We start from the raw sequence: 10,858 nt of genomic DNA, 5'->3' as shown, positions 1-10,858 counted from the left end.
GGTAGAGGCTCTACCGCTCACTTCTCCCAAGACTCCAAATACCAGCGTTAGGCAGATCCCATTGAAAAGATAGGATACGCAATTGGCATAAGGGGATCTGCTGTAGCCTGGAATCACAGTAGGGAAGTGAGCGGTAGACCCTTTCCTACCTGACTCTAAATACCAGCGGGCAGCCAAAAGCAGTGTTAGGACCCCTTAACGCTGCTTTTGACGGCTAACGCCAAACTCTAAATCTAGGCGTAAGGTTTCAACGGGAATAGAATACTATTTTAACTAACACCCGTATTTTTTATTTTAATATACCCCCATGAGCCATGACATTATAAAGATATTGAATTGAATATTTAGGAATATTCCAACCTCTGGGGAAGATGTTTGATTTTTGTTCATCATTTAGAATGGGTTTTTTGCATTACTGTTGATAGCAATCATTCAAACATTTTACTTGGCAATTAAATAGTGTATGAACAATTCGTTATAATATCTATTTTTTGGAAAATATAGACAACACTAGTTAGAAAACTGCAAAAATGTTTTGATCCCCAGCCTGCACATTATATTTCAGTCTTCATTTCAGAAAGTACAATAATAATAATATTTCAACCTTTCTGAGTTACGCATGAAACAACAGCATTGTGGAAATATTTAGTTAATAATATTTTTGGTTTTAAACAATGTCAGCTAGGAAGGTGAAAATATTAATTCTCATTGGAATTTATTCAACAAGTTTCAACTTGCTGGAAATTCTGGATCTGTGTCCAGATTAGGCATTTAGAAAGGTGCTTCATTGTTTTAGTGAGATTGTTCTTTACAGGAGACACAATTACGGGAAAGAAGAAAATGAATTCTCTGAAACCATTCTGCAATTCAAAATAATAATAATATTCTTTTCATCTATTGTTTTTATACGGAACCTAACACTTAAGTAAACATTTCTATGGTTTACAAAGCTGCCAGGATTCATTTGTCTAGATTCGATAAAACCAACATGTGAAATTAATATCTTGAAGAAGAAACTTGCTGCAATATTATGACATGAAAATTTCAGAATTCAAAGAGGTGCGAGTAAAGCTCCTACAATCAGTGCACCTGTATCTGTCACACCTCGCAGACATGATTCCTTCGCTTCTGGGTTATGGGTGACGCCATTTTGCTCGAGTCATTCAGTATTAGTGTCTGACATTTATGTCATTTTTTATGAGTTTCTGCATATATGTTTTTTAAACAATTATGTATCAAGTCCTAATTGGCCAGCAATCCATGTGATCATTGTGTGACCCTTTTCTGATGCAATTTGTTCTTCTGTGTTCATATATGCGCTTTGTGTCTTGATACATGTTGCTGGTCTCTGCTTTACCTCCACTATTGTCTTTGATGATCCTGCTCATCTGCCTGTTGATCCTGTTTAACTACCTGTTGCCGACTCCTAACCTTTACCTTGTAGCTTACCTGCTTCAAATGATTAATTGCCAGTTGCCAACTCCAGCCTGACCTTGTAACTTACCTGCTACAAATGATTAATTGCCAGTTGCCAACTCCAGCCTGACCTTGTAACTTACCTGCTACAAATGATTAATTGCCAGTTGCCAACTCCAGCCTGACCTTGTAACTTACCTGCTACAAATGATTAATTGCCAGTTGCCAACTCCAGCCTGACCTTGTAACTTACCTGCTACAAATGATTAATTGCCAGTTGCCAACTCCAGCCTGACCTTGTAACTTACCTGCTACAAATGATTAATTGCCAGTTGCCAACTCCAGCCTGACCTTGTAACTTACCTGCTACAAATGATTAATTGCCAGTTGCCAACTCCAGCCTGACCTTGTAACTTACCTGCTACAAATGATTAATTGCCAGTTGCCAACTCCAGCCTGACCTTGTAACTTACCTGCTACAAATGATTAATTGCCAGTTGCCAACTCCAGCCTGACCTTGTAACTTACCTGCTACAAATGATTGATTGCTGTTGCCGTCTCCAGCCTGACCTTGTAACTTACCTGCTACAAATGATTGATTGCTGTTGCCGTCTCCAGCCTGACCTTGTAACTTACCTGCTACAAATGATTGATTGCTGTTGCCGTCTCCAGCCTACCCTTAACCGTGCAACCTGCCTGCTCTCCTTACTGATTACCTGTTGCTGACTTGAGCTTGTTCTAGACCTGGTTCCTGGACTGACTTTTCTGTTTTTTTGCTTCCACTCTTTATTTGGTGGGTCTGGTCCTGAGACTGATTTAAATAGTTCTGGTTGGGTTATTCCATCCTCCCCCTGCAGTACTTGGGTCTGCTTCTAGAGCGATAACCTCAGTTAAAAAAGTATCGTTATCATAACCATCCATTTCTCAACGCACAGAACGTGTTCCCATTTGAAGAATATCTGCATTACAAAAACACCCTCAACACATTACAGAATCTAATAAAAAATTAACAAATATTCTCTGCTCTAATATATTCACAAAATAAACTTGAAAAAAAAACCCAGTAAAAAATAAAGAAAAGAAAAACGACACAACTGCGTCTGATTTGGTAATGATTCTGTACTGCTTTTCTTTGTGAGACTTGACTCGGACTGTCTGGCTTTGAATTGCTTTTATACCTTGGATTCCTCTGCTATCTGGAGATCTGCGTTTTAGTCGTTTACGCAAGTTTGTCTTCATCTGGATAGCGAGAATAAACTTTTATTAAGGTATATTTTTTTTTGGTATTTAGAGTCATAAATTTACAGTTATTTTCTAGTACTTGTTTAACCCCTTAATGACCGGAACATTTTTCAATTTTCTTACCCTTAATGACAATGGTTATTTTTACATTTCTGTGGTGTTTGTGTTCAGCTGTAATTTTCCTCTTACTCGTTTACTGTACCCACACATATTATATACCGTTTTTCTCGCCATTAAATGGACTTTCTAAATATACCATTATTTTCATTATATCTTATAATTTACTATAAAAAAAATTATAAAATATGAGGAAAAAATGGAAAAAACACACTTTTTCTAACTTTGACCCCCAAAATCTGTTACACATCTACAACCACTAAAAAACACCCATGCTAAATAGTTTCTAAATTTTGTCCTGAGTTTAGAAATACCCAATGTTTACATGTTCTTTGCTTTTTTTGCAAGTTATAGGGCAATAAATACAAGTAGCACTTTGCTATTTCTAAACCACTTTTTTTTCAAAATTAGCGCTAGTTACATTGGAACACTGATATCTGTCAGGAATACCTGAATATCCATTGACATGTATATATTTTTTTTTAGAAGACATCCCAAAGTATTGATCTAGGCCCATTTTGGTATATTTCATGCCACCGTTTCACCGCCAAATGCGATCAAATTAAAAAAAATGTTCACTTTTTCACACATTTTGTCACAAACTTTAGGTTTCCCACTGAAATTATTTACAAACAGCTTCTGCAATTATGGCACAAATGGTTGTAAATGCTTCTCTGGGATCGCCTTTGTTCAGAAATAGCAGACTTATATGGCTTTGGGGTTGCTTTTTGGTAATTAGAAGGCCGCTAAATGCCGCTGCGCACCACACGTGTTTTATGACCAGCAGTGAAGGGGTTAATTAGGGAGCATGTAGGGAGCTTGTAGGGTTAATTTTAGCTTTAGTTTAGTGTAGTAGACAACTCCAAGTATTGATCTAGGCCAATTTTGGTATATTTCATGCCACCATTTCACCGCCAAATGCGAGCAAATAAAAAAAAACTTTAAATTTTTCACAATTTTAGGTTTCTCACTGAAATTATTTACAAACAGTTTGTGCAATTATGGCGCAAATGGTTGTAAAAGCTTCTCTGGGATCCCCTTTGTTCAGAAATAGCAGGCATATATGGCTTTGGCGTTGCTTTTTGTTAATTAGAAGGCTGCTAAATGCTGCTGCGCACAACACGTGAATTATGCCCAGCAGTGAAGGAGTTAATTAGGTAGCTTGTAGGGCGCTGGCAGGGTTAATTTTAGCTTTAGTGTAGAGATCAGCCTCCCACCTGACACATCCCACCCCCTGATCCCTCCCAAACAGCTCTCTTCCCTCCCCCACCCCACAATTGTCCCCGCCATCTTAAGTACTGGCAGAAAGTCTGCCAGTACTAAATAAAAGGAGTTTTTTTTATTTATTTATTTTTTTAAATGTATTCAGCTGTAATGGAGCCCTGCCTTAGCCCCCAACCTCCCTGATCCCCCACCAAACAGCTCTATAACCCTCCCTGCTACTTAATTGCCGCCATCTTGGGTACTGGCAGCTGTTTGCCAGTACCCAATTTGCCCCCAAAAATATTTATAAACTTTTGCCCCCAAAAATATTTATAAACTTTTCTGTAGTGTAGCAGCCCCCCCCCTCAATACCCCCAACCCCCCCCTAGACCCTTTTATATATATATATTTTTTTTTAATGTTTTGAACTTTTTATTTTTTTCCATTGGTGTCAGTGGCTAATATGCGCGCGCGCCCCCACGTGCACACGCACGCCCCACGTGCACACGCGCGCCCCCACGTGCACACGCGCGCGCACGCTGCCGCCTCCTTGCTTCCCTTCCCCCCGGAACACAGCACCATTGTTACCGGTGCAGAGAGGGCCACAGAGTGGCTCTCTCTGCATCGGAGGCTTGTTAAAAGGTATTGCAGGATGCCTCCATATCGAGGCATCACTGCAATACCCTGAGAGCTGCTGGAAGCGATTGCGATCGCTTCCAGCACTCTCTTAAACAACTGACGTACCAGGTACGTCCATTGTCACTAACTGCTAGTTTTTGCAGGACGTACCTGGTACGTCAGTTGTCATTAAGGGGTTAAAGGGACATGATACCCAAAAATGTTCTTTGATGATTCTGATAGAACATATAATTTTAAACAAGTTTCCAATTTACTCATATTATCAAATTTGCTTCATTCTCTTTGTATTTTTGGTTGAAGGAACAGCAATATTTAACAGGGGGTTCACTGAACACACTTCATGAGCCAATGACAGTAAGCATACAGGTGCAGACACCAATCAGCAGCTAGTTCCGTGTAGTGCATTGCTGCTTCTGAGCCTCTTTGGTATGACTGTTAACAAAGGATACCAAGAGAATTAAATAAATTAGATAATAGAAGTAAATTAGAAAGTTGTTTAAAATTGTATGCTCTGAATCATGAAATAAAAAACTTGAGTTTCATGTCTCTTTAAGGCCAGATTACAAGTGGCGCTTTAGTGATAGCGGGGGGGGGGGATGCATTTGGTATTTTTATAGTATAACTATGTAATACATGAAATGTGCTAATAATTTAGAATTTAACTAAAATTAAATTAAAGGGATTTAAAACAGTCTGTTTCATTGTTGTAATAAACAAACACTAAGCACCGGGTTATACTTATACTAGAAATGATTGCAATATGTATTATTCATCATTTTAATAGGATTTTTACCTTTTATTTCTTTTATTTAACTTAATTTGTCCATTAATTCCTGTCACAGCCCCACAATGGGGCCTATGCTCTATACAGGAAAGCAAAGGGCTTCCCCTTTATAAGTGGTTGCTAGGAGATACATGCACTAGCTTCAGTCAGTTGACTTTTGCTGCAAAAATCATGTGACAGGATGAAAAAATGGTGGTAAAAAATACTTACATGCAAATGCCACCTCTTCTATAAGGCAATTTAGTGTACTACTACTGAAAATGATGAGACAGAAGCAGGGCCGCCATCAGGGGGTGACAGGGGTGACTCCTGTCAGGGGCCCCATGGGCCAGGGGGGCCCCATGAGGAAAGAACTAAAAAAAAAAAAAAAATTTTTTTTTTTTTTTTTTACATTTTTGCAGCCACCAGTGGGTACTACAGCAGAGTGCTAATTGAGCATGGGGAATGTTTTTACAAGGAGTAAAGTATTAGCATTTGAGAGGATATCTGAGTGTGCACTCAACCACTATGCACAGTGTGAGACAGACTAGGCACTTTGTTTGTACAGTGTGTGCCTGAGTCAGACGGCAGATCACTTTAATTTGCAGAGGAGGTAGGACTTACTTAGCAAATGTTTTTTTTATTTCTTTGTGCAATTTCAGATTGTAACTTCAGTGTGGTAGTAGTTGTATGGTAGGGCCAGGTGTCCATAAAAACACATTTTTAGCAGCAGTGTATTTATGATTATTTGACAATACTGTTGAATTTCTATATTTAAAACCATGCGGAAATGTTTCCTCCTATATATATTACATTCCAGTTTACTGCCCCTTTATGCAAGGACTTTCCAGATGCAAGGAGGCATTTTATCTAAGATGTTTATATCTGCATAACATGTTATACTCTCAGACTAAGATTGCTCAGTGTTTGAAATAAGACAGGTTAACTTAAAACTGTTCTGTTTACACTACAGCTAACTTAATTTTGAAATACATACCAACATGCCTAAATCCTGCATTTTGTGGTATGAGTACCACAGCTTATGGTTCCACCAAGACCATATAGAGTACAGCATTTTTAAAATCCATAAGTACAGCTGACAGATGGGAACATTTGTACACTATATTTGAAGTGGTGCTCTTGGTTGGGGAAAATGGGGAAAAATCAAACATATGTTAACCTTTTTAAAAGTACTTTTCGTCATCTAGCCATCTACCCAGATCATTATTGTACAATTTTGAATTCACAGAATTATTTTTGTTTGCACATTTACAAATATGATTCTTTAAAAAGTGATCTCTTAATTTCTGCAATTTTTTTTATCATGCATGTCACACAATGTTGATTTAGTGGATGCAAGGTGCATACATTTTTCCTCCTGTGAGTGTTTCTGTGGGTGTCTGTGTTTTTGTCTTTGTGCTTTGGTTTGTGTCTATATTTTTTTTGTGTGGGTCTCTCTCTGAGGGTGGATGTGTATCTCTTTGTGCATTTTCTGTGGATGTCTGTGAGGGTGTGTGCATATGTCTTTGAGCTTTTTCTATGGGGGTCTCTGTGAGGGTTTGTGTATGTTTGTCTTTGTGTATTTATTTTCTCTGGATGCCTCTGTGAGGGTGGGTGGGTGTGTATGTCTGTGTTTTCTGTGGATATCTCTGTGAGGGTGTGTGTGTGTGTGTATGTATGTCTGTCTGTCAGTGATTTCTGTGGGTGTCTCTGTGAGGGTGTGTGTTTTCTGTGGGTGTCTCTGTGAGGGTGTGTGTATGTCCTTGTGTGTTTTCTGTGGATGTCTCAGTGAGGGTGTGTGTATGTATGTCTATCTATCTGGGTTTTATGTGGTTGTCTCTCTGTGTGTGTGTATGTCTTTGTGTGTTTTCTGTGGGTGTCTCTGTGTGTGTTTTCTGTGGGTGTCTCTGTGTGTGTATGTCTTTGTGTGACTTCTGAGGCTGTCTCTATCGGTGTTTCCTTGGGTGTATGTGCAAGTTTGAGTTTGTGTGTGTGTCCATTGTCTGTTCCTTTTTAGGACATTTTGACTACTGATTATTCACATCTTTCTACAGACTTTGAGACTAATGAGACCTTTCCGGAAGTCACCAATCTACCATTTAACCTTTAAATGATTGTTTAGACAGTTCAGGGCCCTTCCTTTCAGCCACTGCATGCCGTTGGCATCATTTAGTTGGCATCTTCCTTTACAAAAAGATAATCAGAACTCCATATTTTGTTTTCTAAATCTCCTTTTTTTACAAAACTGTAGTTTACCTCATTACTTGTCAGGTCAATGTAAACAAGTGCTGAGTGTCTGTTTGGGTGTCTGTGTCTGAGTGTGTTTCTAGAGTGTCTATATGTGAATCCTTATGTGTGAGTGTGTGTGTGTGTGTGTTTCAGTGTATGAGTGTGTCTGTGTGTTTGTATGTTACTACCTTTACAACATTTCCAAGTTTAAATAGACACTTAAGAATAAAGTGCATATACGTTTTAGTCACTTGGTCAAAAATTGCACATGTCAAGGGGGGGGGGCCCTGATCAATGGTTAAGTCAGGGGCCCCAAAATTTCTAGTGGCGGCCCTGGACAGAAGAGAGAGAAAACACAGAAGGAGAGAGAGGGAGTAGATAGGAAAGAAAAGTCAGGGCAAATATATAAAGTAGAGAGGAGAGAAAATAGAGGAGGAGATGGAGCGAGGGGAGAAGTGTGGATAACAGAGAAGGGACAGAGAGCAGAGAAAAAGAAGAGAATGAATAAGAAAAAGGATAGAGAACTAGAACAGAGAGAAAAGAGAGAGTGAGGTCAGAGAAGAGATGGCAGAGAGAAGACCGAGAAGAGAGGAGATGAGACAGAAGAGAAGAGAAAAGAGAGAAAATAAAGAGAGAGAAAGAGAAGAAGAAGAAGAAGAAGAAGAGAAAATGCAGAAAAAAAACACAAAGGAAAAGAGAACAGAGAAGAGATTGCAGAGAGAGAACAGAGGATAAGAATAGAGAGAGATAGAAGAGAGAAAATATAGAAACAGAGAATGAGAGAGAGGGGGTAAAGGACAAAGAAGAGAGGGCTAAGAGAGAGGAGAAGAGAGAGAGAGAGTAGAGAATATGAGGGGAGAGAGAGAAAAAGAGAGTATAGAATAAAGAGGAGAGAGAAAGAGATGGAGAGAAGGGAAAGGAAGAAGGAATGACACAGAAGAAGCAGGAGAGAGAGAGAGAAAGCTGGAACATAGAGAAAAAATATAATGTGGTCAGAGAAGAGAGAGGGAGGAAAGGACTGAGAAGAGAGGATAAGGTACAGAAGAGAGAGATAAAGGAAGATAGAAAACAAAGAGAGAGAGAGGACAGAGGATGATGAGAGAGATAGAAGAGAGAGAAAAGAGAAAACACAGAAGGAGAGGGACTAGATGACTAAGAAGAGAGGGCTGAGAGAGCTAGAAGAGAGAGAGAGAAGAGAAAACACAGGAGAGGGACTAGATGACTAAGAAGAGAGGGCTGAGAGAGCTAGAAGAGAGAGAGAGAAGAGAAAACACAGAAGAGAGAGTAGATGACAAAGAAGAGAGGGCAGAGAGAGAGAAGACAACAGGAGAAGAGATAGAAGAGAACAGAAAGAAAGAGGGTAGAGTGAGGACAGAGAAAATAGAGAAGGGAGATAATAAAGAGAGAAACCCCAGAGAGAGAAGTGAAGAGAGGACAGAGTACAGTGGATGATAGAGAAAGGGGAGAGTAGAGAGACAAGCCAAGGGTGAGAGATGGAGAAGATAGGACAGAGAATAGTGAAGGAGAGACAGAGAACGAAGAGAGAGGAAAGAGAAGAGACAGAGAGAGAGAGAGAAAGAAACCAATAGAGTAAAGGAAGAGAGAGAAGAGAAAGTTTACGAGAGATGAAAACAGTGGGAGTAAGGACAGGGAAAAATGGACGAGAGAGTGACAAGAAGAGGAGGAGAAAGTAAAGAGAGAAGGAGTAGGGAAGAGCAAATAGAACCGAGAAGGAAGAGAGAGAAATGAGGGAGAAAAGGGAACAAAGGATACATGCTCATAAAAAGGTTGGCACAGTAAAAACTGTGGAATGTACATTATCATTAGTACTGTGTCTGCTTTACCTATAGATTATATAAATTATAAGATAAGCAGATTGTAGTAATGACAATGTAAATTGGGGGAATGTGAATGATGCATTCAGATGGTTTAGCAGTGCTACAGATACAAACAAAATACAATTGTTACCTAAGTAAGTCATAATTGAGAGATCCACTTTTAAAAGCTGATTTTAATAACTTCAGTACTCTTAGTGACAATGACTGCAAGTGTGACGCACACGTAGTTAGCACACACACATATATATTATTTTATGACTGTGCCTATGTCTAACACTTTTTATCACTTTAAAGGGACACAAAACACAATTTTTTTCTTTCATGACTAAGATAGAACATACAGTTTTCAACAACTTTTCATTGTACTTCTGTTATCAAATTGTCTTCATTTTCTTGTTATTCTTTGTTGAAAAGCAGGAAGGTAAGTTCATGTGTGTGCACGTGTCTGCAGCACTGTATGGCAGCAGTTTTGCAACAATGTTATACATTAGCAAGAGCACTAGATGGCAGCACTATTTCCTGTCATGTAGTGCTGCAAACACGTACACTACCTATCTAGGTTAAATCTCTTCAACAAAGAATAACATAAGAATGAGAGAAAAAATGATAATAGAAGTTAAGTGGAAACTTTTTTAAAAAATTGTATTCTCTATATGAATCATGAAAAATATCTTTGGGTTTAATGTCTTGAGATGGGCAGTACTTGCACTACTTGGGATTCATATGTTATTAGATACAGTATATATGGGCCGATTTATTAAGGCCAGAATGCTGCTATATGCTTAAGACCGCTGCTCCTTAACTCGTCTGCCAACTCTGAGGTGGCGGACAGCAATCCGCCCGATCACATACGATTGGGTTAAATGACACCCCCTGCTAGTGGCCGATTTGCCGCAAATCTACAGGGGGCAGCATCGATAAATGCCGACAGCAAAGGCTGTTGGCATTTATCATTGCACAAGCATTCCTTGTGAAAATGCTTGTGTAATGATAAATGTCAACAGCCTATGCTGTCGGCATTTATAAATGTCTGCCAGACACATGATAAATCGGCCCCTTAGGGCCAGATTACAAGTGCAGCACTAAATATTGCTTTCATGAAAGCAATATTTGCGCTCCACTGTGTAATACCAGCGCGTGCTAATAAACGCTGCCTGGTATTACAAGTTCACAGCAATGCAAATGCGACCTTGCGTTCACATTGCTGGAAAGCATTGTGCTCAAGAGATCGTGCTTCCAGAGGCTCCTATGGGAGCGTTGTTCTGATGCCGTTACAGCAAAGGGGGTAAGTAGTGCAGCGATGGCAGCAATTTTAAATATATATTTATATGCTTATATACATAGGTATTTATGTGTTAATATGTGTATATACACATATTAACACATACATATATATTTATATAAGCAAATA

The sequence above is a fragment of the Bombina bombina genome, chromosome 6, assembly GCF_027579735.1.
Source record: "Bombina bombina isolate aBomBom1 chromosome 6, aBomBom1.pri, whole genome shotgun sequence".
Classification (NCBI taxonomy): Eukaryota; Metazoa; Chordata; class Amphibia; order Anura; family Bombinatoridae; genus Bombina; species Bombina bombina.
The sequence above is the reverse complement of the archived record's forward strand: the minus strand, read 5'-3'. Positions refer to the sequence as shown.